This window comes from Carex rostrata, chromosome 21 (assembly GCF_964058835.1).
Source record: "Carex rostrata chromosome 21, lpCarRost1.2, whole genome shotgun sequence".
Lineage (NCBI taxonomy): Eukaryota > Viridiplantae > Streptophyta > Magnoliopsida > Poales > Cyperaceae > Carex > Carex rostrata.
Genome location: NC_135938.1, coordinates 7,848,441 through 7,854,927, shown reverse-complemented (window position 1 = coordinate 7,854,927; position 6,487 = coordinate 7,848,441). Strand labels below are relative to the sequence as shown.

Genomic DNA, 6,487 nt, shown 5'->3' with positions numbered 1-6,487 from the left:
GCTATTTACCAGATACATATTGCATACCAGTTGAATTTAACATAAATCATAACTAACAAGTTTAGGTATTTTATTTTTTGAAATTTTAGGGCTTTTATTCGGATTGACACTTGAGAGGGTTGAGAGGCATAATGTTGTAGCTCCCCACTGAATTGATTTTTGTATTTGTTTATTTGAATTCAGTATTTCTGCCCAGGAAAACAAACTAATGAGGGATTGCTAGGTGGAAGGGGCTTCATTGCAGTTACTAAATTCATCAAAATAAACAAGTTTAATGGACAAAATTAGTACTCAACAATACCGCCATGAAACGAATATTTGCTCGCTAACTATGATAAAGACCTGTGCAAAAAAAAAATATATATATAAATCAATCAAAGAAAATACTTTTCAGTTGATGGAAGTGATGGGAAGAACAGACTGGAAGGGGGGTGGAGTCATGGAGCAGATTCGTTCTCTATTGGACGAAAGAGAGTCAAAGGAGAAGAAGCGTAGCTCGTGAGTGAGAAGAGGTGTTGAGTGGAAGGGGAGAGGAAAAAAATGTGATGAACGGGAGGGGAGAGGAAAGTATCGATCAGACCCAGGAACAGAGAGCTAACGGAGCTTTTCAGTTTTTTTTTATTTTTTCCGTTTCATCAAGTGCTTCATCACAGCACGAATCCAAAAGCAGATCGAACGGTCAAAGCCACATGTGGGCAGGATTTTCCTGCCCACAAGGGGGCAGAGGATTCGGTTCCTTATAAATAACATAAATACATAATGGACTCCGGAACTAATCCATTATTCATGTAAATTTCGGCCCGTTGCTTGTTTGCATAACTACGGGCATCCTTTTTATTTAAGGAAACAAACGGACAGGATCAAAACACTGTCGATAGACCCTACCAAAGCATTTCTAGGTTAAAATATGACTGCCGCAATGCCGCCTCCCTTGGGAGTCTTATTCCATTTTTGTTTTACTGACCGGAAGGCTATTTATAACCTCCTCGCTCAAAGAATTGTAAATTTGTAATCGTAGCCTCGTAGGTAGATAGAAAAATTGATCATTTTTATTTCTCTTTGAAATGGTTCGACGAATAGAGAGCCGAAAGAGCAAATTCGACGAGAAGAGAGCCAAACAGGTTTGCTATAATTTCTCTATTTTCCTTTTTTTTGTAGTAGCTCAGTTAGCGTAGAGGTTAATAATAGCCTAAGAGCAATATATTTGTTTCCTTTGGGACCATCTCCTCCTCAGAGATTTTCTCCCGGTTCAGCTCATCTCTGTTATTTTTCGAAGTAGATATGTTCTTTTACTTTATTACTCAATATAAATTTAAATAGGAATTTAACATTTGAACCTAAAGTTTGGTCGTCTCTAGCGCCCAACTCAAGCCAAAGCTCCAAATTTTCCTTACAACTGCTTGATGGTAACAAAAAGAGAATGAGCTTAAAAAAAAAGAGCATAAATCCATCTAAAATGCTTTTATTCACATGTACATATATTTCAAAAGGTTCTGTTGCTTGTATCGTCCCACAAATACTAGTTGCGAATTGTGCCACAATTACTACCTGCGAATTGTCCCGCGAGTACTAGTTGCGAATTGTCCCGCAAGTACTAGATGCGAATTGTCCCGCAAGTACTAGTTGCGAATTGTCCCGCAAATACTATTTGCGAATTGTCCCACAAGTATTATGTGTGAATTGTCCCGCAAATGCTTTTATCGAACTGTACATAATAGTATGGAAGATGACTTCCTATAGTAGCTAATTATTGTAATTGCAACCCTAATGATCTGCAAATTAATAGTCAATCAATCATTGTTAAAATGAGTAACACTATTCTTTTTGTGCAATTATTCCAGAGGAAAAAACTGAGAAGTCGAGGAGTAGCTCTAGGGATGGCTATTGCACTTCAATTTGGCATGAGTAGTCTAGGAAAGGTAAGAATGCTGCTCAAATTGGTCCTAATTTTAATTTAGCATGACTCCCTGCCCTTGTGTAACGAGTTCTCAAAGTGTTACCAAATTAACTAATTTGAAAAATGACATTTGTGCAAAATAACAATGCAGATTGCACCAAATATAAATTCAGACCGATCGTTCTGCTATGAAACTCTCAAAAGTATTACCAAAATATGACCATAAATTAATCAATAGGCCATTTGTACACATCAAATTAACCTTACTATGAGATGAATTCTTCACTTGAATTCACAAGTACTCAAAAGACTGTCAAAGTAACTCCCTTAATTATTCAAATATGAAAATATAGCTAGAACTGATGTATGTCCTATAATAATTATTCTTAATAAATTTTGTGTTTATTATTCACTGAATTACCAGCAACGTTTTGCATAAAATATGGTTCACTTGTATAGCAGTATTGTTTATTGTTAGATTTTTGGTAATATTCTAGGAAGGCTGTAACGCCGGTCCCTTGTCATGTACCAAAAATTGAAAAATTAAATCACACACTCATTGATCCGTTTGCATCCTTAATGATATCAATTCCAGATTTCAAGGGCGAAGAGGAGTTGCGTGGGCCCAGTAGATAGTGATCCCCTGAGAATTTGAAGAACAGAAAGGATGCACTGCTTCCAGTGCCTTGTGAGAACAACCAGGGACGATCTCCCCCAATTTGCCAAGTGTGAGAGCCAAGCTAAGTCTGGAAAAAGGCAATTTGTCAGGTAAATAATCTTCCCGAGTTGAGGATAACCCTAGACATATATAGCCTCTCCACAACACAAGGCAGCATCTCAAGAAGGCACACGCTTGCCATATGTTACAAATTTAAGTAGTAGATAGATATGTTGGAGTAATTGTTTCTGCTTTTTGTTGATGACTGCTCGCTGTCAGAGCATTTTTGTCCAATTTTTTTTTATAGGGTCTAGTCTGTAATTTTAAATATTCACAAAAAAAGTGATTGTATTGGCTATGTACCTATGTCACCGATCAAAGATTAAATAAGGCATGTTCCTAACTAAATTTCAAGTTTGTATACTTATTCAATGTATCTTGTATTTTCCGTAGCTAAAGAAATTTATCAGTACTGGGATCCAATTAATTTTTTTTTTTTTTTTTAAGAAAGCGGGATATTCTCCCCGATTTCATTAGTCCACAAAGCTATATCTGAACAAAAACAGCTCCAAATCACTGGAGCTATGCTAGATGATCACAACCAAGCATTAAAACTAAAAAACTTGACTATCCTAAACCTTGAAACCTATGTTGCATGGATACGGATACGGGTATCGTATCGGATACGATACGGATACGGCAATACAGTAATTTTCAAAAATCTAGGATACGATACGTCTATTATATATATATAATTTTTTATTAATTTATATATTACATTTGATCTAATTATTTAAATAACCACAAAAGTCTAATTAATAAGTGAATATATTACAAAAATCTAATTTACTAAATGAAGCTATAATTTATAAGAATACATAAAGTATTATAATTACTCAAATATGACATAAAACAAACTTTGGTGGAGTGGTTAAGTGTTTTGCGCAGGAGTGAGCCTTCCCAAGATCGAATCTCGCTACCGCAGAGAAAAAACTCAATTTTCTCTGGGCGGTGTTTGCGCGATGCACAGGGTCGGAGTTGCGGCTCACGGCTGCGGGGGCGCGGTTCACGGGCGATGCGCGCTGGTGTTTGCGTGGTTCACAGGTTCGGCTCCGCTCACAGTCGCGGTTCACGGGCGCTAATTAGACAATTTCTTGCGTGGTTCACGGGTTCGGCTCCGCTCACAGTCGCGGCTCACGGGTACGGGCGCGGTTCACGGGCGCTAATTAGACAATGTCTTTTCCAGTCGTCTAATTAGACAATCTCTACTCTCGGGACAAGGAAATAGACACTGCCATAGTGACAAATGAATTATTCAGGTTCAGTTCGGCAAGATCAAAAATTCGTGATTCGGGAATAATTCGGGTATAATTTGATAATTATTCGGAATTATTCGGATCAGAAATCTCAGTTCTGCAAGGGAGCAAAAAAAAAACCAAAAAAAAAATTGTTCTTGAAAAAATTCGTGAATAATTCGGAAAATTTGGAAAAAGTTCATAAAATTCGTGAATTATTTGGATTTAATTCGGTCAAAATTCGGTCAACTGAATAATTCAGCGTTCGGTTCGGCATCACACCAAAAAATAATTATTCGGATATAATTCAGGTATCTTGTCACTATGCTCACCGCTACGCAGATTGGAACCTCAATTTCCCAAAAAAAAAAAAAAAAAAAAAAAAAATTTCATGCAGATTCCTAATTTGCGTGGATTCGTGGAACCTCTGAGTTTTGCGTAGATTATTCTGAATTTCTCAAGAAGAGATGACAAAATCAGAATTTTCAATTATTAAGATGGTAACAAAAAAATTTCGGGATGGTTTGCTATTCAATGTTGTTCTCGCTCTAGGAAGCGAAGCCGAACAAAAAAGAGTGAAGAGGCTGAAAATGGGGCTACTTCGGCCCAATACATTTCAACCGCATTGGAGAGAGATTAATTTGGGCCTAGTTACAATTACAAGAGAAAAGTAGATGAGATTGGAACATGTTGTGTTGCGTCATTGCTTTTGTGTGTTAATTTCGTTTCCGCTTTAATTTATTTCAGTCCGTCAGATCTAAAAAGAATGGTCGCGATTAAAGATCTTAATTAGTTATCAGAGTCAACTTGTATTCAGATTCTAGACAATCAGTTAATGTTATATTAGTATCAAACAATGAATAAAATCGCACATTGTTTTGCTACTTTAATATATAGTTCAAATCGTTGATCCAAGCGATAATGCTTATAGAAATGCTAAAATTATATTATGATGTATGTTTAAGCGTCGAGCATCTTCATATCCATCATTGAATTTTTTTTAATTTATTTGTCATATTAAAAATTTAGCAATATTTTTTATATTAATTTTAGAATTTTTTCATTTTTACAATTTAAATTTAACTGACATGACAAAGAATATTTGTTTCAAAATTAGTAAAGAGAGCAAAGAATATTTACTTCATATTTCTTCTAAATTAATCCTCTTATTCATATTGAGTGTTTTTATTATTCACTTTGATTACTTTGTTTAATTATTTATTATATTGAGTATTCATTCACTTTGTCTATTTTGTTTTTCAAATTGATGACTTTATTATTCAGCCAAACAGAGTGATGGAGCACTTGGCATCCAGAATGTGAAAGATATTGGTTGGCAGTGAATTGACTGGTCAAATCACTGTTCTATGAATAAAATATCCACAAATAACATATATTTACAATTGTAACGATATAAAAAAAACATAACTAATAATATAAAATTATATATTATGATTACTGCATTAAAAATATATGTATACATAATAAATTCAGAAACTGACTCATATACAGAGGTGCTACTTTTATCCGATTATCCGGATCTGATCCGGAACTGAATCCGATCCGGATCTGATTAATTTGGATAGAGTATGGTTTAAAAAAATATAACTGGTTAAATTATAGGTACGGTTATAAAATTAATAATTTAATATCTGATTCGGATCCGAACCGGAACCGATACTATAATGAGTAGGATATGGGTTTCATTTAATTATTCGACCCATAACCGAACCCGACCCGATACCCGCATGAATACCCGATAAAACATATATTAATAAGTAATAACTAGAGGAGGGTTCAAATGACTCCATTTTTTGTGCCTCCACCATGCCTTCATTTTTTAAAACTTTAATAACTCAAAATTTAAAACTTAAAAGTCAAAATAAAACCGTTAGATGTGATCTATGTTATTTTCTCTATGTGCTCATAAAAAATTATCACATTTTAATTTTGTTTTTATGTGAATCAATAAGTTCAAAAATCAACGTCTAGAAATCATCCATATTAATGCATTTTTTACAAGCTCTTGATGACAATCAAAATAAAATTGAAATGTCATAATTTTTTACACGTGCATAAATAAAATGACGTAGGTCATATCCAACGGTTTTATTTTGACTTTTAAGTTTTAAATTTTGAGTTATTAAAGTTTTAAAAAATAGAGGCATGGTGGAGGCACAAAAAATGAAGGCATTTGAACTCTCCTCTAATAACTATTAATATATAAAAATACAACTTTGCATATTAATTTTTGCATAAGCCGTGGTGAGTCCATTACTTTTTCACAACTTGAATGTGAGAAAATATAATGCAGACATATTTGCTATGTTTATATACACAGATGAATATCAAATTTATTCCTTCCATAACAGCTACATTAATTTTTTAAGTAAAATATATTGCTATGAATACATTCTTCAACATTTGCCTTAATATCTTCTTCATAATGATGAAAATTTATTGCTCTCATTAATGTATCTTTTCTACAAATTATTAGTATTTCATTCATAGATTTTTTTGAGCCATAGAAACGGAAACCCTCATCTCCAATATTTTACTTTCTAAAAAAGTAAAAATTATTTCTTCTTCAACCATAAAGTTATTATTTTTATTGTGTTATGTAGCATGATATTTTTT

At 33.9% G+C, this 6,487-nt stretch overlaps 1 long non-coding RNA gene across 1 annotated transcript; it reads left to right on the top strand.

Moving 5' to 3' along the window:
• The first annotated feature begins 963 nt into the window (after positions 1–963).
• Positions 964–3,038, top strand: LOC144573229 (uncharacterized). Its single transcript, XR_013517913.1, has 3 exons — positions 964–1,121; positions 1,842–1,919; positions 2,493–3,038. It is a non-coding gene; the product is annotated as an uncharacterized LOC144573229 (long non-coding RNA).
• Positions 3,039–6,487: the final 3,449 nt, after the last annotated feature.